Source organism: Gopherus evgoodei, chromosome 7, assembly GCF_007399415.2.
Source record: "Gopherus evgoodei ecotype Sinaloan lineage chromosome 7, rGopEvg1_v1.p, whole genome shotgun sequence".
NCBI classification, from domain to species: domain Eukaryota; kingdom Metazoa; phylum Chordata; order Testudines; family Testudinidae; genus Gopherus; species Gopherus evgoodei.
The window spans coordinates 78,027,392-78,052,372 of record NC_044328.1 but is presented as its reverse complement, the minus strand read 5'-3'; the positions used below and the strand labels follow the sequence as shown (position 1 = coordinate 78,052,372).

The window sequence follows — 24,981 nt, the reverse complement described above, 5'->3', positions numbered from 1 at the left end:
ACTCATATAGGCTCACATACAACATAACAAGGGAGAATCCCCACTTCATCACACATGGGTGCTGCTGGGTTTGGCTACCTTGGGACAGGGTAAAGCCAGGCACCTGGGCTTTATGGGCCCTGGAGCAAGGCCGAGCCCCATGGGCAGTGCATGAAAGGCTGGCTGGGGAAGGCTTGCCCCTAGCCCTGTCCCTTCCGCCCAAGGCCCTGACCCTTCCACACACCCCCACCGGAGCCCAGTGGCCCTCTCTTGCAGCTGCTGGCCCCCACCCTAGGCTAGTGTCCACAGCCCTGGAGTGCCCTCAATCCCTCTCCCTAGCCCCAGAGTGATGAGAGGGCAGGTGGCACCACCCGAGCGAGGGCCACCCCACAGGGAGACTGGAGCCATGACAAGCAGGAAGCAGGAGGGGGTGGGTTGGGATGAAGCATGGGTGGGGCCATGCCTGGCTGTTTGGGGAGGCACAGTCTCTCCCATCCTATGATACCCACTGCCCAAGCTGGGACCCTAACCCAGCTGTGCCCCATCTCAAGGGAAGTCTGTGGAGTGCCAGGGCAGGGAGCTTGGCATTGTTAGAGGATGCGGCCATCCCTTCCCCTACTCCATCACAGCCCCACCTGGATGTCAGGAACACTGGGGATGGGCAGAGCACCCAGGGGAAGGTTTCTCTCCCTGGGTCCCAGGCCGGACTGTGAAGGGTGGGGCAGGTTGCAGGCATCAGGCTGATGTTGGGAAGCGGGGAAACTCATCCCAGAATGGATGTGGATCCAATCCAGCCTTGCCAGGCATCAGGTTATTTAAAGGAATGCCCCATTTGAAAAGGGACCCTGGTGGCTCTGGTTAGCACTGCTGACTGGGCCATTAAAGGTCTAATTCGCACAGGGCTGGCAGGCTCCCTACCTGGCCCTGCGCAGCTCTGGGAAGCAGCCAGCATGTTTGGCTCCTAGGTACAGGAGTGGTCGTGGGGGATCTGCATGCTGCCCCATCATGAACACTGGCTTTGCATCTCCTATTGGCCAGGAACTGCGGATAAAGGAAGCTACAGAGCCCTCACCCCATCCTGCACCCCAACCCTCTGCCCAGGTCCTGAGCCCTCTCCTGCACCCAAACTCCATTCCAGAGCCCGTGCCCCAAAACCTCTTCCGCACCCCAACCCTATGCCCTAGCCCTGATCCCCCTCCTGTGCCCCAAACCCCTCACCCCTGGCCCCACCCCTGAGCCAACATCCCTCAGCCCGAGTCTCCACCCCTCGCACACCCCAACCCCATGCCCCAGCCCAGTGAACGTGAGTGGAGGTGCGGGATAATGTGCTATGGAGGCAGGGGGGATGGAGTGAGCAGTGGCTGGGCCTTGGAGAAGGGGCAGGCAGGGGGTGGGGCAAGGGTGCTCAGTTTTCTGCAATTAGAAAGTTGGCCACCTTATCTAGTTGGGACTGTGGAGCAGCCTTGCTGGGCCACCAGTGTCCTGCTCTTGGGTCTGGAGGGGCTGTGCAGGCTGTGGGAGTATTTCTGAGCCAGGCCTGTTCGTGCACTCTTCAGCCCCAGTACCCCATTGTGCCATTCACTGCCACATTCCTGACCCAGCCCAACTACAGCTCCCTGCATTCCTAGCACATAGGGCACCAGCAGCACATTGCATTCCTAGCGCAAGGGGCCCTGCCAGCGCCCTGCGTTCCTAGTGCGCAGAGCCCCAGCAGTGCTGTGCATTCCTAGTGCATGGGGCCTAAGCAGCGCCCTGCATTCCTAGCATGCAGGACCCCAGCAATGCCCTGCATTCCTAGTGCGAAAAGCCTAGGCAATGCCCAGCATTCCAGGCACAAAGGGTCCTGGCAGAGCTCTGTGTTCCTAGCACGCGGGGTCCTGGCAGTGCCCTGCATTCCTAATGCAAAGGGCCTGGGCAAGTTCGGGCAATGCCCTGTGTTCCAGGCATGAAGGGCTCCAGCAGCGCCCTGCATTCCTAGCACAAAGGGCTCCAGCAGCTCCCTGTATTCCTAGTGTGCAGGGCCCCAGCAGTGCCTTGCATTCCTAGAGCATAAGACCCCGGCATCGCTCTGTATTCCTAGCATGGAGAGCACCAACATCGCTCTGCATTCATAGTGCATGAGGCCCTGGCAGTACCCTGCATTTATAGCACCCGTGGCCCCAGCTGTGTCCTGTGTTACTAGCATGAAGGGCTTCAGCAGCATCCTGCATTTGTAGCATGCAAGGCCCCTGCAGTGCCCTGCTTTCCTAGTGCATGGGGCACTGGCAGCACCCTGCATTCATAGTGTGTGAGGCCCCAGCAGCGCCCTGCATTCCTAGCGCGAAAGGCCCTGGCAATGCCCAGCATTCCTAGTGTGAAGGGCCCAGCAGCACCCTGTGTTTGCAGCGTGAAAGGCCTCAGCAGCGCCCTGCGTTCCTAGCGTGTGAGGCCCTGGCAGTGCCCTGCATGCCTAGTGCAAGGGGCCCCAGCAGCACCCTTTGTTAGTAGTGCATGATTCCCCAGCAATCCCCTGTGTTCCTAGCACGTGAGACCCCAGCAGTGCCCTGTGTTCCTAGCACGAAAGGCCCTGGCAGTGCCCTGCGTTTCTAGCACATGGGGCCCTGACAGTGCCTTGCATTCCTAGCACGAAGGGCCCCGGCAGTGCCCTGCATTCCTAGCACATGGGGCCCTGGCAGTGCCCTGCATTCCTAGCACATGGGGCCCTGGCAGTGCCCTGCATTCGTAGCATGTGAGGCCCCAGCACACCCTGTGTTCATGATGCACAGGGATCCAGCAGCACCCTTCATTCCTAGGGCGAAGGGCCCTGGCTGTGCCCTGAGTTCCTATCGCAAAGGGCCCCAGCAGCGCCCTGCATTTGTAGCGCTTGGGACCCCTGCAGTGCCCTGCATTCCTAGCATGCGGGGCCCCTGCATCACCCTGCGTTCGTAGCACCTGGGGCCCTGTCACCGCCCTACGTTCATAGCGTGCAAGGCCTCATCAGCGCCCTGCGTTTCTAGAGCATGAGGCCCCAGCAGTGCCCTGTGTTCCTAGTGCAAAGGGTCCCAGCAATGCCCTGCATTCCTAGCATGTGGGGCCCAGGTAGTCCCCTTGATTCCTAGCACACGGAACCCCAGCAGCACTCTGCATTCCTAGTGCACGCGGCCAGGGCAGTGCCCTGCGTTCCCAGCATGCAGGTGATCATGGCGTTATGGCTTTGGACGTCCAGCGCCCACCATGGCCAGTCTCAGGAGAGAGGAAAATGACTTGCCATCCAGAGATGGGGGAGAAAGGTGGGCTGGTGAATGGGGAGAGCCTGGAGTATACGCCTCCAATCCCCAGCCAGTGAGTAGCCTCTCTGCATCCCCTGCACACCTGGCTCTAAACTCTTCTCTTCTGCTTTCCAGCTTCCTAGGTGAGCAGGATACTGTGGCAGGTGCTTCTTCTGGTGGAGGGGCTCCTGGGGACTGGCGCCTACTTCCCTAATTATCCTCCCTGTGCAAACAGCACAGATGGCAGGAGTGTGGACTGCAGCCTGCGTGGCCTCAGACTCATGCCAGATATATGTTCCATCAATGTGACCTTCCTGAACCTTGATGAAAACTTCCTGTCACTGCTGGCCAATGACTCCATCTCTGGTGTCCCTCACCTGGAGAACCTCTCAGTCAGCTGGAACTGCAAGCTAGGCAGCTGCGGAAAGCACATGAGGATTGTCAGCTGGTGATCCAGCCAGGGGCACTGGTTGCTCTGCATAACCTAATCAACCTGAGCCTGGCAGGAAACAGCCTGAAAATGCTGCCCCCACTCCCTTCTTCACTCTGCTTCTTGAACTTGAGTTACAACAATATCCTTGTGCTGAGCCCTCAGAGCCTCACAGGGCTCAGCAACATGTGGGAGCTACTCCTAGGCAACAACTGCTACTACCGGAACCCACGCAACACCTCCATCACCCTCACACAGGATACTTTTAAAACCATAACCTCCCTGAAACGGCTTTCACTGAAGTTTGACAACATGACTGAGGTTTCCCAGGGGCTTCCACCCACACTGCGCCACCTTGACCTCTCAGAGAACAAGATATCCCACGTGAGCCCCACCTGGAGAACCTCACCAACCTAAGACTGCTCAACCTGGAGTGGAACTGCCAGCGATGTGATCATGCTGCTCAGCCCTGCTTCCCCTGCCCAGACAACAAGCCCCTGACCTTCGACATGGATGCTTTCCAGAACCTGGTGAAGCTCAGGAGCTTGAACCTGCGAGGCAACTCCCTGTATGACCTCAACACCAGCTTCTTCAACAACCTCAGCCGCTTGGAGACCCTGGATCTGTCAGATAACTTTCTGACCTGCACCATTAGAAATGGCAACTTCTTCTCTATGCTGCAGTCAGTGAATATCCTAAACCTGAGCTACAATTACCATTCACTGGTGACCTTCGAGAACCTGACTCTATCTGAGTCCTTTGGCCAAATGAAAGCTTTGAAAAATCTCATCATCAATGGCTACTTCTTCAGGAACTTGGCTGTGGATGGAATCAAACCGGTCTTCATCCTAAGCAACTTGGAGACCCTCCACTTTCAAACAAACTTCATCAGAGATGTGAACCTGTCTCTCTTCCAAGTGCAAAAGCCTAAAGCTCATCAGTCTGTCTCAGAACAGCATTGCCTTTTCCCACCCTTGCGAGAGGAATGGGAAAGGAGCTGAACCGGGGCCTTGGGGCCTCTCCCAGGAAGGCACTTTGGCAGAGAATCCCTGGCATTGGGCAGAGCCCAAAGGAAGAGCTGAAGAAATGGTGAGGAATAGACAAAGCTCACATCTCAACTTCCCAGCTAGCATTCACTGCAACAAGACCCTGGATTTATCGTTCAATAGCATCCACAGCATTAAGCCAGCCCAGTTCAAACAGCTAGAAGATATCGACTGCCTCAACCTGAGCTCTAATTACATTAGCCAGCCCCTAAATGGCAGACAGTTCCCACCGCTGCAGTCCCTGAAGTTGCTGAATCTGTTTCACAATAGGTTTGACCTGTACTATGGCAGTGCCTTGCAAGAGGTCTGCCACTTGGTCGTGCTGAGCCTCATCAATAACCAGTTCCACTTCACAATCAAAGGCCTTGGGCACAAGTTTGAGTTCTTGATGAACCTCAGCAGCTTGAAATTTCTGAACCTGGACAACAACCAGATAGGTACTAGGATCTCCAAACACCTGGAGATCCATTCACTTGAGACCCTGATCTTCAGCAGGAACTGGCTGGACATCATGTGGATGAGTGGGAGGAATACCTACCTTGAATTCTTTGCCAAGTTGCCCAAGCTAACACTCCTGGACATTTCATTTAACAAATTGGACTTCATTCTAGCCGAGGTAATTGACACCTTGCCTGAAAGCCTGAGAAACTTGTCCATCGCCTATAACAACCTCTATGACTTCCCATGGGACAAAACGGAAAGACTGAAAAGCTTGGAATTCCTGGACTTGAGTAATAATGCACTGGAGATGCTAGTCACAGATGGAGATTTCTCTAGGATGAACCTCATGAAGCTCACAAACCTCACGACCCTCAACCTCAGCTACAAGAAGATCAGATCTCTTCATAAAGAGTTCTTTTCCAATGTCAGCTCCTTGCACTTTCTAAACTTGGACCATAACAAGATAAAGATGATAGATGAAAGCAGCTTTCCAAACACACTTCTCAAGAGCTTGCAACACCTGGATGTGAGCAGCAATCCCTTGAGGTGAACCTGTGAAGCCCACTGGTTCCTCATGTTCCTGAAAAGCACTTGTATCATGATAGACCATTTCTCCACTAGCATGTAATGCGATCTGCCCGAATCAAAGCGAGGGCAGCCTCTGCTCTCTATGGACCCTAGGTCATGCCAGGATATATACGGCCACCTAAGCTTCCTGTGCACTTCCCTGATTGTGACGTTCGTAACCATGCTTCCTGTCCTACATAAGCTGTATGGATGGGACTTCTGGTATCTCAGCCACATCTGCCTGGCCGCAGTCAGAAGAGGCTACGCTCAGATGTCTGCGCCCTCCCTGGAAGAAGATGATGCATTCATAGCATAGACTCCGAACACCGCATGGTGGCTGACTGGGTCTACAACGAGATGGTGCCCCAGCTGGAGGAGAAAGGAAGGAGGAGGTTCAAACTGTGCTTGGAAGAAAGAGACTGGACAGTTGAAAAGTCCAAGACTAAGAACCTCTGTGACTCCATCTTCAAGAGCAGGAAGACCATCTTTATCCTGACGAGGGAGGGGTTTGGTAGCGGCTTCCTGAGGCTCACCTTCTTCATCACTCAGCAGCGGCAGCTGGATGAGAAGGTGGATGTGGTTATCCTGGTGCTGCTGGACCCAGATATGAAGATGTCCAGATTCCTGCTGGCCCGGAAAAGACTATGTAGGAGGACAGTCCTGGACTGGCCAGGTAACCCCTTTGCCCCGCCCTACTCCTGGCACTGTATGCGAGCCATGCTTGCTCATGAGGTTCACCACTTTTAAGACTCACACCTAAGGAGAAGCATTGACAGTTTCTGGGGCAGGGGAGCTCCTGCCAGTGGAGAAAGCAGTGGCCAGGCCAACATTGCGAAGGCCTCAAGAAGCAGCCATTGCTTGTGCATTGCAATGATTGCTTCTCATCTGGGTGACTCATTGTTTTGGCCTTTTACCCACTGTTGAGGAGCAGCTGTCACTGATCCCATCTGTGTGGCTGCTAGAACTCCCCATCCCAGCTGTACTCAGAGCCTGCATAGACATTGGCCTGAACTAGCACCAGTGGCATGCAAAGAAGCTCCTCTCTGGTTTGTATTGCAAAGACTTTTCCCATTCTGCCAATGCTCAGATTCACACCTCTGCCTAGCTTGGCTTTGTGCCTTGCCCCCACTACTGCGCACAAGGGGGCTAGGCTAAGTGAGAAATCCCCTCGGGATCCCCATAGCTCAAGTTTCTGCTTCAGGCCCTCCCCCATGGCAGAAAGCAGCAGCGAGGTGTGAGGGCTAAGGAGTTTCTTCCATGCACGCTGAATGCTGTGCCTGTGGTGGAGACAGAAGCAGAGACAGGGATGGCAGGCTGAGCTCAGGGGGGAAGGGCAAGGGAAGCTTAGGGAGCAAAGGGAAGTTTCCCTGAGCCCCGTTTAAAGAAAGAGCCCAGCCATCCCCACACCCGCCAACCCCACGGAGTCAGGCCCCCTGAATTCATGAGACTGATGTAAACCCACAAGATTCCAAAGCCAGGCCGATGCAGCTGGGTTCTTTGTTTGGTCCTCTGGTTCCTGAGCTGTTAGAAACATAGGCCACTAGGGCTAGAGGGACCTCCTGGGGTCCTCAAGTTCATCCTCGCTGTCACAGGCATCCCTGTCATAGCATCCCTATCATAAATGTATCAAGGTCTATTGTAAAGCTAGTCGATGTTTTCCCCCACCGCTCCCAGTCCCCTGGGGAGCTAGGACTGAACCTCAACCCCTCTGGTGGTTAGAAACTTGCTTCTAATCTCCAGCCTGAATTTACTCATGGCCAGTTATATCCAGTTATTCTTGTGTCCACACTGTCCTTTAGCTTCAAGAGCTCTTTCCCCTACCTGGAGTTTACTCCGGTGTATTTACAGAAAGCTGTCAGAGCTCATCTGAACCTGCATTTGTTAGGCTTCACCAACTAATCTCTTCCAGGCTCCTCTCATCAGCCAGGCCCACTGTCCACCGTGCCTCTGTGGCTAACAGAAGTCAGAAAAGCAACCTTCTTAGGTATTGCCAGTCCTGGATTTAACACCAAGACACTAGACTTAAAGATGAGTGGTTCTTTAAAACCAATTTCATCAAACAAAGGTTCTTCAGATCCCTAAAGACCAGCCACAACACCCAGGTCAATATACAACCAGATTCTTATCCAATAATCACACTGTTAACAACCCTTTAGAATTTAAAATCTAAAGGTTTATTCATAGAAAGAAAGAAAGAAAGAAAGAAAGAAAGAAAGAAAGAAAGAAAGAAAGAAAGAAAGAAAGAAAGAAAGATGAGAGTTAACATTGGTTAAAAGAATCAAATACGTACTACAATTGCAAAGTTCTTGGTTCAGGCTCATAGGAGTGATGAAATAAACTGCTGCTTGTTAAGTGTCCTGGTTGCTTCCAAATCATGGAAGGTCTCAGTCCCTTGGTTAGAATGCTCCCATTAGTATAAATCCATAGTCCAGAGGTTTGAGCAGGAAAGAGGCAAAATGGAGATGTTTCCATCCTTTTTAGCTTCTCTCAGGAAAACCCATTTTCCTCCTTGTGGAAAATTACTGGTAGCAAAATAGTGTTTGGGGTACATGGGGCAATGTTGCCTATCATGCATGATTTTGCTTAGTCACAGCAGAAGCCATTACTTATATCCCCAGATGGAACGTTCAGAGAAAGTCGATTAAGTGAGGATAGGCATCTCCCATGGTCCACTGTGAGTTAAGTGTTCCTTATGAGCCATTTAACTTGAATACCCCTTCAAGCTGTGCAGACTAAATACCTTGAGGGCATTACCACAGGTGCAAACATATTTGAAATAGAGGTATAGAGCCAAATTCATAACTTAAAATACAAAAATTATACATGCATATGTGACGCATGGCCAGAAAGAGTTAAATATCCTGCCAAATAAATTACTCAGATTCAACCCTTAAAAACATGTGAGGAGATAACTTTGTGTTTTTGTGTATTTCGTGGTCAACGATGAAATCAACAGTCCCAGTCTATGCTGTATTCTGATAATTCAGAGATCAAAGAACATCCTAGTATTTAAGGCAAGTGTAAATACGGAGTATCTCTGTATTCATCTCTCTTTGAAATGTATAGCAAATCATCGGTCAATGGTGGAGGAACAGGAGACTGTCTTATGTTAATTTGTATAGCTAAGTAACAGTGATAGACTGCCTGAGGATGGATGCTTATGTTAATCTGTGTGAATAATTAACGACGATGCTTAGGAGATAAGAGCCTATTGTTCCTCGAGGGACTCCAGCTTGTCAAAGAAGAACCAAAATTGTATAAAAGATCCTTGGGTCCTGATCCTTTTTATCTCAGATCTGCTTAAGCTATATCAGGGGAAGTTTGAGTCATAAGATGAGATCCCAGTTAAGCTGGTACATCCTGGATATGATATTGGACAGTGGACTATAACCTATGAACTAAATTCAAAAAGAACTCTTTGCAATTACAAAGCTCACTATCTCTGCTATGAATCTGAACCTCAAGAATTGAACTCATGTCTGTATGTATAATGATCTTTTAACCATACTCTCTCTTTTGTTTTTTTTTAAATAAATTTAGTTTAGTTAATAAGAATTGGCTGTATGCATGTATTTGGGTAAGATCTGGAATATTCATTAACCTGGGAGGTAATGTGTCCAATCCTTTTTCTTTTATACTATGAAATAAGATTTTCAGAAATCTTCATCATATTTGACTGGATGGAGGCCTAAGGCTGGATCATTTTAAGGGAACTGTGCTGTTGGTTTCTGGACAACCTGTGAAGTAATAAAGAAGTTGTTTAAGATGGCTTGGTAAATCTAAATATGAAAAATCCACCATTTTGGGGGATTATCTGCCCCATTCCAGAGACAACTACTTGGCATGCTTTGTATAAGATTTGTTGTAATTATATAACAGTGGTAGAAACAATGATCCACATGGTCATATTTTAATCAGATAACATCACACTACCATTCCCCTGATCCTCTTCGCAAGCCTCTTCTCTGCATCTTTTCCACTTGAAATTCTCCTTTCTTGAACATGGTGATCAGAATTGCACACTCTATTCCAGATGCAGTCTCACCAGTGCATTGTACAGTGGGCATTAATACTTCTCTGGACCTTTTTCACAGCTGCATCCATGAGTGGTGGTGTATAAGAGGCTGGGGGAGGTTGAGCCTCCCCCAGAAAGACTGGTCATTGCAGGGGGCAAGACATGCCCTGTTCAGCGTGGGTGACCTCCCTTTAGAGTGCCTGCTACAGGAAGCTCCCTAGAAGTGGGGGAGGCCACTGGCACCAGACTGTGGCCCCACCCACTCGCCACCCTGAGGTCCCACCCCCACCAGCCTCTTCCCGCCCCTGCTCTACCCTTTTCCTCCAAGCCACCCTGTCTGCCGCTTGCTCCTCTCCACCCACTGCTCACCCATAAGGCAGAAAAGGAAGTGGGAGGGCTACGCTAACAGTATCACTTTTAAAAGTGATGAGGCCATGGCCCCCCCAGTTCCCCTTAGCTGAGTTGCTCCAGTATCGCATGCACAGCAGGAGGAGTCCCCACAGCTGGCCCAGCCAGTGAGAGGCTATGCATTCTGATGCTGCAGCACCTCAGCTAAGGGGCGCTGGAACAGGGGAGCCAGAGGGCCATGGCCCCATCACTTTAAAAATGATACTGTTAGCATAGCCCTCCCTCTTCTTTCCTGACTTACTGGTAAGCAATGGGGAGAGGAGGCGGTGGAGAGGAGTGAGTGGCAGGTGGACAGGGGCAGGAAGAGGCAGAGTGCGCGGAGTCATGGGGGAAGAAGCAGTAGGGGGGTGGGCCATGAGGGAAGAGGAAGGGTAGGGGCAGAGCCATGGGGGAAAGAGGCGAGGGGTGAGGCTTTGAGGGGTGAGGCCACAGTCCAGCGCTCTCATAAGCCTCCCTACGCGAAGAGTCATGTACCACCTATGGCTTGTATCACATTGGTGACTTATAGTCCTTGTGTGATCAAACCACACATGCAGGCCTCTCTCCTCCTCTGTCACTTCCAACTGATGAGCCCCCAGCGTGTAGCAAAAGCTTTTATTAATAGACCCTAAGTGCACAACTTTGCACTCTGTACCATTGAATTTCATCTCATTTCTGTTCCTTCAATCTTCAGGGGCATCCAGATCTTCTGATCTTCCTCTGTATTGATTATGCCGCCTGTTGAAACAGATCTTTGAATGGCCCACAGTTGGCCAGGGGTTTACCAGTACTAGTAAGCATATGGAAACCAGTATGCTTAATGCTGACGAAGTGAGTATTCACCCATGAAAGCTTATGCTCCAATACAAGCAGCAAAGAATCCTGTGGCACCTTATAGACTAACAGACGTTTTGGAGCATGAGCTTTCGTGGGCGATACCCACTTCCTCAGATGACATGCATCTAGGAAGTTGGGTATTCGCCCACGAAAGCTCATGCTCCAAAACGTCTGTTAGTCTATAAGGTTCCACAGGATTCTTTGCTGCTTTTACAGATCCAGACTAACACGGCTACCCTCTGATACTATGCTCCAATACATCTGCTAATCTTAAAGGTGCCACAGGGCTCTCTGTTGCTTTTTACAGATCCAGACTAACACGGCTACCCCTCTGATACTTGACAATCATTTATTTGAGAGAGAATTACATAAGCCGTTAAGGTTACATGGTATACATTCTTTACCATAAGCCTTAGTACCCCAAGCATAAACCCTCAGTCTCTATGTTGGCCTTACACAATATCCTGATTGGCAAACAAAGCAGATATATTTACCGGCTCTAGATAGAGACTACTTCTCTTTCCCCTCTCAGGCACTTGGTCTGCCCCTTGAAGCACGGCCTTGGTTACCTTGAAAACCTCTGGTTTTAAGGTCCCTCGAGGCGGAGCCTTGGTTACCCCAACGACATCTGTCTCACTGTCTGGAACCTCGTTGGATGTTAATTGGGGATTGATGCTGACTCATTTACTTTGCTTAGCACCTATATACTTTGTGTTCTCAAAGAGTCCATGTTCCAGAAATATGCCTGCATAGGCATTTATTACTTGTTTTCTTCATAATTTGGAAGGGATTGCAAAGCGAAAACACAGACTAAGGCTCAGCCATAGTTTACTTTCTCATAAATCATTCACTTGAGCTCTTAGCGTGAGGTTATCCAAAAAGGGTCATTCTGACCTATGTCAGCCATGTCAGCATCAACCCCACTGCTCACATAATCTTACATGTTCTTTACTTTGTGAGCGAGTTCTCTGCTGATATATTCCAAAGTTCGGAGTTAAAACACACATGGCCCATTGAGCGCGTTGTTAACTGTTCCAGTGCAAGTTTCAGCACCTCCAGTAATTTTCCACTCCATTTATCATGCTAAAATAATCTTGCTCCCAGAATCTCTAGCAGGTTCAGACATACCCACCATGCCACACTCATGCTTGTCACATTCATTCATAACAGTCCAGCATTCATAATAATTTGGCACCTTCTCACCACCAGCCCACCTTTGTTTCAGCAGCACACTCCTACTTCTTGTGACGAGGTCAGTAATGAAAAATATTAAATAAGATTGGTCCCAAAGCAGTCTTAAGGGACCCCACTAGTAACCTCCCTCCAGCCCAATAGTTCATCTTTCTGCACAACCTGTTGTCCTCTTCCATTTTAGTCATTTCCCCCTCCCTTACAAGTCCTTTCTAATCCCCATCTTCTCCTGCTTTGCTAATCATTGCCCTAAGACACTGTGTCAAATGCTCTATTGATGTCCAGACAGATTAAATCTACTGCATTTCCCTAGTCTAGAAAATCACTTCTTGACCAAGAAAGAGATGAGGTTGGTCTGGCACAATCTATCTTTGCTAAACCCATGGTTTAGCAAAGATGCATTTAATTGCATTTTACATGTTCTCCATGTCTTTAATTATTCTTTCCTTCAGAACGGGATCTAAAGCTGTGCATACTATTGAGGTCGACAACACTAATGGCCTGTAATTTTTCCCCCTTTCTTAATATAGATACAATGGCTGCAATTCTCCAGTCCATATGGTGCCACCCCCTATTTGATAGAGCTCATGTGCTGGCTCTTCAGTGTCCCCTTGAGCTTGTTCCACTGCGGATTCATCATTTCCGTTTCTGTACAGTCATCCCATCAGCAGTCCTTGCCTTTGCCCCCATGGCCTACGATGGCATCTTGACCAAAAATTGAGTTTAGAATAGTTTTTGAACCATGCCTAGATTATCCTTAAAGCTTATCCCATTCTCACTGCATAAGGTCCCACTTCTTTCTTGTTTCTCTTTTATTGAGGGCTAAAGAACTATTTTACTATTTATTTACTGTTGTTTTATTTTCTTGGCAAGGTCTATCTCTTCTGGACTTTTGAAAGTCTCTCTTTATCTCTACATTTTCTGACCTCCATGATGTCATTTTCTTTGGTGGATCATTCCTCCTTCCATGTTGCATAGGCTCTCTGCTTGCTCCTAACACCCATTCTGAGCAGTTAGGTGCTGACAAGTTTGTTGACCTTGCTTTGGGACCAAATTCCACATCATTTTTTGCACCTTTGACTTAAAGAGGTTCCAAGCCTCCTCCACATTCAAGTCCCTGAATTCTTTGGTTCAGCTGCTTTCACTAGCTAGTTCCTGTCGGAGAAAAACAGAATTCTCACTCTCTGACTGGGTGCAGCAAGTCAGATACTTTATTATCTCTAGCAACTGCGTGGAGGGAGAGAGCTAAACAGGTCTCTCTCCAGGAAACAATTACAGCAAACATTTATACCTTTTGTTACATACAATAATGGGCAACAGCTTCATTTTGTTTATCATAGAATCATAGAATATCAGGGTTGGAAGGGACCTCAGGAGGTCATCTAGTTCAACCCCCTACTCAAAACAGGACCAATTTCCAACTAAATCATCCCAGCCAGGGCTTTGCCAAGCCTGACCTTAAAAACCACTAAGGAGATTCCACCACCTCCTAGGTAACCCATTTCAGTGCTCCACCACCCTCCTAGAGAAATTTTTTTTCCTAATATCCAACCTAAACCTCCCGCACTGCAGCTTGAGACCGTTATCCTTGTTCTGTCATCTGCTACCACTGAGAACAGTCTAGATCCAGCCTCTTTGGAATCCCCTTTCAGGTAGTTGAAACCAGCTATCAAACCCGTCTCATTCTTCTCTTCTGCAGACTAAACAATCCCAGTTCCCTCAGCCTCTCCTCATAAGTCATGTGCTCCTGCCCCCTAATCATTTTTGTTGCCCTCCGCTGGACTCTTTCCAATTTTTCCACATCCTTCTTGTAGTGTGGGGCCCAAAACTGGACACAGTACTCCAGTTGAGGCCTCACCAATGTCGAATAGAGGTGAATGATCATGTCCCTCGATCTGCTGGCAATGCCCCTACTTATATAGCCCAAAATGCCATTAGCCTTCTTGGCAACAAGGGCACACTGCTCACTCATATCCAGCTTCTCGTCCACTGTAACCCCTAGGTCCTTCTCTGCAGAACTGCTTCCTAGCCATTCGGTCCCTCTTCTGTAAGAGTGAATGGGATTCTTCCATCTTAAGTGCAGGACTCTGCACTTGTCCTTGTTGAACCTCATCAGGTTTCTTTTGGCCCAATCCTCTAATTTGTCTAGGTCCCTCTGTATCCTGTCCCTACCCTCCAGCGTATCTACCACTCCTCCCAGTTTAGTGTCATCTGCAAACTTGCTGAGAGTGCAGTTCATGCCATCCTCCAGATCATTAATGAAGATATTGAACAAAAATAGCCCCAGCACCAACCCCTGGGGCACTCCTCTTGAAACCAGCTGCCAACTAGACATGGAGCCGTTGATCACTACCCATTGAGCCTGACAATCTAGCCAGCTTTCTATCCACCTTATAGTCCATTCATCCAATCCATATTTCTTTAACTTGCTGGCAAGAATACTGTGGGAGACCGTATCAAAAGTTTTGCTAAAGTCAAGGAATAACACATCCACTGCTTTCCCCTCATCCACAGACCCAGTTATCTCCTCATAGAACACATTTAGGTTAGCCAGGCATGACTTGCCCTTGGTGAATCCATGCTGACTGTTCCTGATCTCTTGCCTCTCCTCTAAGTGCTTATACGTATGTCCTCCTGATATCTTATTTTCCTCAACAATTTAGACTATGGTCTACATTCCATTCTTATCTAACATAAGGTTGCAACAACTTCTCACACAGTTCTTTCCCACTCACCTCACACAATCCTCACTTCTACAAATCTTGTGTTATTAGGGTTACAGCTAGCCTGACTCTTGCTCACATAAGGGGACTGTTTGAATATGAAACCCCCTTCAAGTCCCTGTCAGTTCTTTTTCTACTTTCCATTCCCTTCAGCTGTCAGAGTCTGTCTTTTTGAAGTTGGTAATCTCAGTTATCAACCAGGTTTTGATTATTCTCCATTTAATTTTAATTGGATCAGCTTGTGATCCTTGACCCATGGTTACTGTTGTGACTAGCGCTTCTATCATGTCGTGGCTATGGACTGTAACTGGATTTCCATACACCAGTAGCATGCTTCCTCTGTGTCTAAGGCTGGGCAGGCCCACCTACTGCAGGGAAGGGGGGAAAAGGGGGCAATTTCTTAAGGGCCCAGGCAATTTAAAAGGGCTCAGAGGGCCCTGGCCGCCGCCACTGCTGTAGTAGCAGCAACAGCAGCTGGGTGCCCTGAGCCCTTTTAAATTGCCTGGGCAGGCTGCAGGGCTCCTAGGTGCGTGCAACAGCTCCAGGCCCCACAGTCTGGGGGGCTCCATGGGCCGGCACAGTCAGTCCCAGAAGTGATGACATCCCGGAAGTGATGGATTCATCACTTCTGCCTTGGGCCCCGCCCCCCCAGGGATGGCTCTGGCCTTGGCACTGGCCCTGGGACCTAGAATTGCTGTTGATGGGACTGGGGCTGGGAGAGTAGCTCTTCAGCATCAGGTGCCCCTTCTACTCTCTGCTTGCTCTGCAATAGTCTCTCTTATGGTAACTTGGCCCTCTGTCCAGGGCATCGTTTAGTATACCCCTCCTGGGGTTACAAAGTACAACAGGACCACACTCCAAATGCCATCTCTGGCTGGTATTCTGCCCCAACTCAGGGCTCTCTGTGGCTAGCATGGGAACTGGGGCTCACCTGCTACACTGGATTCCAGCCTAGAGACCTATAACCAACAGTACGGTCCCCACCCTCTTGCTGTTTCTCTGGTCTCTATCCTACCAAGTGTAAACAGGGTCTAAATGAACTGAATGAACTCTCCGCTGGCAGCTAGCTGGGAGGGGGAGCGACTTCAAGAGCAAACTATATTTACATGAACACACCTACTCTGCTTAGTTTTCCAGCAGATAGAGCAGTGTTGCTCAAAATAATCAACTTTGACTGGTATTGGGTTACAAATCACTTTAGTACTCAATGCAGGGGTAGTGAAATGTTATCAATATTGTTGTCTTTATTGTATGAGTAAAGGAGAACAGAACTGTGCTTAACCTATCCCAAGTGAGAGGATCATCCTCAGTTGAAAGGACCTCATTAGACAGTTACAGCAGCACAGGAGCCAGCAAACAGAGCTATAAACAGGGGAGTTTCAGTGGGAGTTTGCAAGGGGAGTTTGCAGAGGAGACTAAGGGTATGTCTGCACTATGGGATTATTCCTGTTTTACAGAAACTGTTTTTTTGAAACACATTATATAAAGTCGAGTGCACGCGCCCACACTAAGCACATTAATTCGGTGGTGTGCGTCCATGTACAGAGGCTAGCATCAATTTCTGGAGCGTTGCACTGTGGGTAGCTATCCCATAGCTATCCCATAGTTCCCGCAGTATCCCCTGCCCATTGGAATTCTGGGTTGAGATCCCAATGCCTGATGGGGCAAAAATCTTTGTCGCTGGTTGTTCTGGGTACAGCCTCACCCTTCTCTCCATGAAAGCAGCGGCAGACAACTGTTTCACACCTTTTTTCCTGGGTGAACTGTGCAGACGCCATAGAACGGCAAGCATGGACACTGCTCAGCTCAAGACAGCAATCATGGTCGTTGTAAACACCTCGCGCATTCTCATGCAGTCTATGCTCAACCAGGACCTGCAAAACCAGGCGAGGAGGAGGCGGCTATGGCAGAGCAGCGATGAGTGTGATGAGGACATGGACACAGAATTCTCTCAAACTGCAGGCCCCGGCGCGTTGGAGATCATGCTGGTAATGGGGCAGGTTCTAGCCACTGAACACCAATTTTGGGCCCGGGAAATAAGCGCAGACTGGTGGGACTGCATAGTGTTGCAGGTGTGGGACGATTTCCAGTGGCTGCGAAACTTTCGCATGCGTAAGGGCACTTTCATGGAACTTTGTGACTTGTTTTCCCCTGCCCTGAAACACCAGAATACCAAGATGAGAGTAGCCCTCACAGTTGAGAAGCGAGTGGCGATAGCCCTCTGGAAGCCTGCAACGTCAGACAGCTACCGGTCAGTCGGGAATCAATTTGGAGAGGGCAAATCTACTGTGGGAGCTGCTGTGATGCAAGTAGCCAAAGCAATCATTAAGCTGCTGCTATGAAAGGTAGTGACTCTGGGAAATGTGCAGGTCACAGTGGATGGCTTTGCTGCAATGGGATTCCCTAACTGTGGTGGGGCGATAGATGGAACACATATCCCTATCTTGGCACCAGAGCACCCAGTACATAAACCGCAAGGGGTACTTTTCCATGGTACTGCAAGCACTGGTGGATCACAAGGGACGTTCCACCAACATCAACATGGGATGGCCAGGAAGGTTTCATGACGCTTGCGTCTTCAGGAACACTACTCTGTTTAAATGGCTGCAGCAAGGGAATTACTTCCCAGACCAGAAAATAACAGTTGAGGATGTTGAAATGCCTGTAGTTATTCTGGGGAACCCAGACTACTCCTTGATGCCCTGGCTCATGAAGCCATACACAGGCAACCTGGACAGTAGTCAGGAGCTGTTCAACTACAGGCTGAGCAAGTGCAGAACGGTGGTAGAATGTGCATTTGGACGTTTAAAGGGATGCTGGCGCAAATTACTGACTCACTCAGACCTCAGCCAAACCAATATCCCCATTGTTATTGCTGCTTGCTGTGTGCTCCACAATCTCTGTGAGACTACGGGGGAGATCTTTATGGTGGGGTGGGAGGCTGAGGCAAATCACCTGGCTGCTGATTACGTGCAGCCAGACACCAGGGCGATTAGAAGAGCACACCAGGAAGCGGTGCGCACCAGAGAAGCTTTGAAAACCAGTTTCATTACTGGCCAGGGTATGGTGTGACTGTTGTGTTTGTTCCTCCTTGATGAAAACCCACCCCCTTGAATGACTCATTCCCTGTAAGCCACCCACCCTCCCCCTTTGATTACAGCTTGCTTTCTAAGAAAATAAAGTCACTATTATTTAAAAATCATGTATTCTTTATTAATTAATAATAAAATTTTATAAAAATAAAATCATGTATTCTTTATTAATTAATTATAAAATTCTCAGGGAGAGAGCTGACAAGGTAGCCGGGTGCAGCTTAGGAGGAGGATAGGAGGGAAGGAAAAGGCCACTAAAATTTTTCAAAATAATGACAGCCTTTTGGTTGGGCTGTTCACTGGGGTGGAGTGGGCGGGTGCACGGAGCCTCCCCCCATGCGTTCTTACATGTCTGGGTGAGGAGGCTATGGAACTTGGGGATGGGAGAGGGCAGTTATACAGGGGCTGCAGCAACACTCTGTGATCCTGCTGCCATTCCTGAAGCTCCACCAGAAGCCAGAGCATGTCAGTTTGATCACGCAGCAGCCCCAGCATTGCATCCTGCCTCCTCTGATCTTTCTGCCACCACCTCTCATCTCGAGTGTCTCTCCTCTCCTCACGTTTGTCTCTGCTCTCCTCACGTTCATATCTCCTGTCCTCACGTTGGTCCCTCCTGTCCTTACGGTCACTGGCATCTTTCCTGTACTTTGATGCCATGTCCTTCCACTCATTCAGGTGAGCTCTTTCATTGTGGGTCACTTCCATGATTTCTGAGACCATTTCATCTCAGGTCCTTTTTCTTCGCTGCCTTATGTGAGATAGACTTCGGGGTGGAGGAGAGAGGCTTGAAAAATTTGTAGCTGCAGGAGGGAGGGAAAAAATGGAGAGAAATATTTTAACAGACACATTTTACAGAACAATGGTTATACTCTCACGGTGAACAACACTATTCACATTACATAGCACATGTGATTTCAATACAAGGTTGCATTTTGCAACTTAATATTGAGTGCCTGCGGCTTTGGTGTTAGAGATCACAGATGCAGGTCTGGGCAACAGAATTCAGCTTGCATGCGGCCATAGTAAGCCGTTGTCTTTCGGCTTCTGCAGCCTTCATATATCCAGTGCCTTCCTTTCCCAAATACCAAGCAAAGCCCGTTGAGTGCTGTGTCTTTCCTGTTAACGTGCAGCAGCAGAAACCAAACTCCCCCTCCATCCAATTCTCTGAGATGATCGCTTTACCCTTCCCTCCACCGCATGACTGGTATCATGGAAGATCCCTGCTAGCCACATACCCCTACCCCACACCATGTGGCTGGTATCAGGGAAGATCTCTGCTAGCCAAACGCGAAAAAGCTTAGCACCAATCACCCCCCTACCCCAGCTTGGCTAACTGCAGGAAAGGATTTTTTTCAGCCACAGGCAAACAGCCCAGTAGGAATGACCACTTCTGTCCCCTTAATTAAATTCCCATATTTCAACCAGGTTACCATGACCAGTATCACTCTCCTGAGGATAACACAACGAGATAAAGAACGGCTGTTGCTTGAATGCCAGCAAACACCGGGACCATACGCTGCCAGGCTTTGTCATGCAATGATATCAGATTACTTGCTACATGCATGACGTGGTCAAGTGTCCTACCATGGAGGACAGAATAAGGTTGCGCTGCCCAGAAACCTTCTGCAAAGGTTTTTGGAGTACCTCCAGGAAAGCTTCATGCAGATGTCCCTGGAGGATTTCCGCTCCATCCCCAGACATGTTAACCGACTTTTCCGGTAGCTGTACTGGCCGCGAATGCATCCCAAGTCCTCAGGGCAAATTAATCATTAAAAAATGCTTGCTTTTAAACCGTGTTTTATATTTACAAAGGTGCACTCACCAGAAGTCCCTTCCATGGTTTCATTGTCTGGGATACTGTCTTGGTAGGGTACTTCCGTCAGGCTGAGAAAAAGGTCCTGGCTGTTGGAGAGAATGGTATGCTGTGTGCTCTCTGCAAGCTTGTACTCCTCTTCTTCCGCCTTATCTTCCCCGTCCACATTGGAATGCACTGTCAGGGGTGGGGTAGTGGTGGCGGACCCCCCTAGAATTGCATGCAGCTCAATGTAGAAGTGGTATGTTTTTGGCCCTGCCATGGACCTTCTGTTTGCTTCTTTGGTTTTCTGGTAGGCTTGTCTGAGCTCCTTAACTTTCACATGGCACCGTACTGAGTCTCTGCTGTGGCATCTCTCCATCATGGCCTTGGAGATTTTTTCAAATGTTTTTTCATTTCGTCTTTTGGAACGGAGTTCTGTTAGCATGCAATCATCTCCCCATATAGCTATCAGATCCAGTACCTCCCATACGATCCATGCTGGAGCTCTTTTTCGATTCTCAGACTGCATGCTTACCTGTGCTGATGAGCTCTGCGTGGTCACCTGTGCTGATCAGCTCTTCAAGCTGGGCAAACAGGAAATGAAATTCAAAAGTTTCTTGTCTACCTGGCCAGTGCATCCGAGTTCAGATTGCTGTCCAGAGCGGTCACAATGGTGCACTGTGGGATAGTGCCCAGAGGCCAATACCATCGAACTGCGGCCACACTAATCCTAATTTGACATGGCAATACCAATTTCAGCGCTACTCCCCTCGTCGGGGAGGATTACAGATACCGGTATTAAGAACCCTTTATATCGATATAAAGGGCTTCATTGTGTGGACGGGTACAGAGTTAATTTGGTTTAACACTGCTAAATTCGGTATAAACTCGTATGTAGACCAGGCCTAAGAGAGCTAGGCAGAGGAATAGACAGGATAGTGAAGGGAGTGGGTAGTGTTCTGCCGGTATTCTGGTGCCTGTTGGGAATTTGTTTTGCTGTGGGTGGTGGTGGTTTGATTTGTGTTTCCTGGACTAACAGGTTTTAGGTGGGAAGGTTATGACCGATACAGAGGCAGCAGTGGAAGACACAATGAAGATGACTGGATGTGAAAGCTGTGGCATGTACATGATCCTGGAGGGGGTACCTGATAAGAGTTTCATCTGCATGAAGTGCCACCTGATAGAGCTGATGGAAGAAAATATCCGAGGATTGGAGATGCAGATGGAAACTCTGGTTGAGTTTAGAAGGGGGTTCGAGCAGATGATGGAGCAAAGACATGAGGAGGCTGAAGGGAAAAGCTCAGACTTGCAGTTGGAAGCAGGACCAAAAAATTCTGAGGGGAAACTGCTGGGTGAGGAAAGTGGACAGTGGAAGCATGTGACTAAGAGAACCAGGCAGAGGAAAAGATGGGCTAGTGAAGGAGAAATGGAGGTCAGAAACAGGTTTGCGGAGTTGGAAAATGAAGAAGGGGCAGAGCAGGTGGTAGCTAAAGGTGAGAGGGCAAGGAAGAAGAGAAGAGTAGCTAGTCTTATAGGAAGAGGGGAAGAGTCAATGGAGATAACAATACCAAATATGAGCCCCAGGAGGATACAGGATGGGTTGCAGAGGATTGCAAGGGACAATAGAAATCAAGAGGACTTGCAGCCAGAGGGAACAGGGGATAGACCAAAGAATCACACCAGGAAAAGGCAGGTCTACGTGACTGGGGACTCCTTACTGAGAAGAATAGACAGGCCTGTAACTAGAGCTGATCCGGAGAACAGAAGGGTGTGCTATCTGCCTGGTGCTAAGATACGGGATGTGGACCTGAGGCTGAAGAGGATCCTAACGGGAGTGAGAAAGAATCCTCTGATTGTCCTTCATGTGGAAATGAATGATACAGCTAGATTCTTGCTGGAAAGTATCAAGGGAGACTATACCAGGCTGGGGAAGTTGCTTAAGGAAATCAAGGGTCAGGTGATCTTCAGTGGGATTCTGCCTGTTCCTAGAGAAGGGCAACATAGGTGTGACAAGATTATGGTGATCAACAGAAGGCTCAGGCAGTGGTGCTATAAGGAGGGCTTTGGCATATATGAAGCATTCACAGACAGAGGACTGTTCTCTTGGAATGGACTTCACCTGAGTAAGGAGGGAAATAGACTTCTAGGATGGAGGTTGGCACAACTGATTAAGAAAGATTTAAACTAGGAATTTGGGGGAGATGGTTGGGAGATGTCCAGGTAATCTCCTCACTGGAATTTAACATTGAGAGGGAAGAAAACAAAGTAAGAAAGGATACAGAGAATGAACATAAGTAGGAAGAGTAGTGTAGATACCAGTCTAATAGGTGATACTAGTGGTAGAATGTCTGTGCCTAATCGGGTAAAGAATGTCAGTGAAGCCAAATGGCAAAAATTAAGATGTTTGTACACTAATGTGAGGAGCCTAGGTAACAAAATGAAGGAACTAGAGCTACTGGTACAGAAGTGAACCGGATATTATAAGGATAACAGAAACATGGTAGAATAGTAGTCATGACTGGAGTACAGGTATTGAAGGCTATGTGCTGTTTAGGAAAGACAGATATAAAGGCAAAGGTGGTGGAGCAGCATTGTATATCAATGATGAGGTAGACTGTAAAGAAATAAGAAGGGATGGAATGGATAAGAGAGAGTCTGTCTGGGCAAAAATCACTTTGGGAAAGAAAGCTACTAGAGCCTCCCCTGAGATAGTGCTTGGGGTGTGCTACAGACCACCGGAATCTGATTTGGATATGGATAGAGACCTCTTTAATGTTTTTAATGAAGTAAACACTAATGGGAATTGTTCGATCATGGGAGACTTTAACTTCCCAGATATAGACTGGAGGACAAGTGTTAGTAATAATAATAGGGCTCAGATTTTCCTGGATGTGATAGCAGATGGATTCCTTCACCAAGTAGTTGCTGAACCAACAAGAGGGGATGCCATTTTAGATTTGGTTTTGGTGAGTAGTGAGGACCTCATAGAAGAAATCGTTGTAGGGGACAAGCTTGGTTTGAATGATCATGAGCTAATTCCAGTTCAAACTAGATGGAAGGATAAACAAAAATAGATCTGGGACTAGGTTTTTTATTTCAAAAGGGCTAACTTTAAAGTATTAAGGAAATTAGTTAGGGAAGTGGATTGGACTGAAGAACTTGTGGATCTAAAGGTGGAAGAGGCCTGGAATTACTTGAAGTCAAAGTTGCAGAAACTATCAGAAGCCTGCATCCCAAGAAAGGGGAAAAAATTCATAGGCATGAGTTGTAGACCAAGCGGGATGACCTTGGCACAAAAAGTGGGAAAGTGCTAATAAGGTTTGTGGGTGACACAAAGTTGGGAGGTATTGCTAACACAGAGAAGGACCGGGATATCATACAGGAAGATCTGGATGACCTTGTGAACTGGAGTAATAGTAATAGGATGAAATTTAATAGTGAAAAGTACAAGGTCATGCATTTAGGAATTAATAACAAGAATTTTGGTTATAAATTGGAGACACATCAGTTGGAAGTAACAGAGGAGGAGAAGGACCTCGGAGTATTGGCGGTATGAGCCGTCAATGTGATATGGCTATTAAAAAACTAATGCGGTCTTGGGATGCATCAGGCGAGGTATTTCCAGCAAACATAAGGAGGTGTTAATACCATTATACAAGGCACTGGTGAGGCTTCATCTGGAATATTGTGTGCAGTTCTGGTGTCCCATGTTTAAGAAGGATGAATTCAAACTGGAACAGGTACAGAGAAGGGCTACTCAGATGATCCGAGGAATGGAAAACCTATCTTATGAAAGGAGACTCAAAGAGCTTGGCTTGTTTAGCCTAACCAAAAGAAAGTTGAGGGGGATATGATTGCTCTTTATAAATATATCAGAGGGATAAATATCAAGGAGGGAGAGGAATTATTTAAGCTTAGTACCAATGTGGACACAAGAACAAATGGATATAAACTGGACACTAGGAAGTTTAGACTTGAAATTAGATGAAGGTTTCTAACCATTAGTGGAGTAAAGTTCTGGAACAGCCTTCCAAGGGGAGCAGTGGGGGCAAAAGACATATCTGGCTTCAAGACTAAGCTTGATAAGTTTATGGAGAGGATGATATAATGGGATAGCCCAGAGGTTGGCAATCTCTGGCACTCAGCTCACCAGAGTAAGCAGCCTGGCAGGCCAAGCCAGTTTGTTTACCCGCCACGTCAGCAGGTTCAGCGCACCATGGCTCCCACTGGCCGCGTTTTGCCATCCCAGGCAATGGAGGAGGTGGGAAGTGGCACGGGCGAGGGATGTGCAGTCCACGGCTTCCCGCCACCCCCATTGGCCTGGGACGGTGAACTGTGGCCAGTGGGAGCCTCAGCCCGCTGAACCTGCCGACACGGCAGGTAAACAAACTGGTCCGACCTGCAAGGTGCTTACCCTGGCGAGCCACGTGCCAGAGGTTGCCAACCCCTGGGATAGCCTAATTTTGGCAATTAATTCATCTTTGATTATTAGCAGGTAAATATGCCAATAGTTTGTGATGGGATGTTAGATAGGGTGGGATCTGAGTTACTACAGATAATTTTTCTGGGTGCTGGCTGTGAGTCTTTCCCACATTCTCAGGTTTAACTGATCGCCAAATTTGGGGTCAGGAAAGAATTTTCCTCCAGGGCAGATTGGCAGAGGCCCTGGGGGGATTTTCACCTTCCTCTGCAGCAATGGGACACTGGTCACTTGCTGGAGAATTCTCTGCACCTTGAGGTCTTTAAACCACGATTTGAGGACTTCGGTAACTCAGACATAGGTTAGGGGTTTGTTACAGGAGTGGGTGGGTGAGATCTGTGGCCTGTGTTGTGCAGGACATCAGACTAGATGATCATAATTGTCCGTTCTGACCCTAAAGTCTATGAATCTATGAGAATGCCAGAGCCCTGAGAAAGTAAGAGAGTGGGGATAAGTATCTCAGCCAGGAGGTTTGGCCCACCTCCCCAAGTGTCCTTTCTGGTCTGGTTTAACCTGTTTCCTCCCACTATTCAAAGAAAGAGCTAATAGGCTTCATTAGGAGCCTCTTTGGTATTTTACATGCTCAATCCGAGCTGAAATCACTTGTAGTGGGACTGTGTTTCTGCCTAGCCTGCTAAGAGCTGAAAATCACTGAGATTGACCTACAGAGGTCACAGCAGAGAGGCAGGTGGCTGACAGGCACAGTTGTTGATAGCAGTGAGCAGGCAGCAAGTGTGGCGAGCTAGCAGG

At 48.5% G+C, this 24,981-nt stretch overlaps 1 pseudogene; it reads left to right on the top strand.

Moving 5' to 3' along the window:
* Window positions 1–3,166: 3,166 nt before the first annotated feature.
* The window catches only part of LOC115655216, a 55,427-nt pseudogene continuing 33,612 nt past the window's right edge, over window positions 3,167–24,981 (top strand).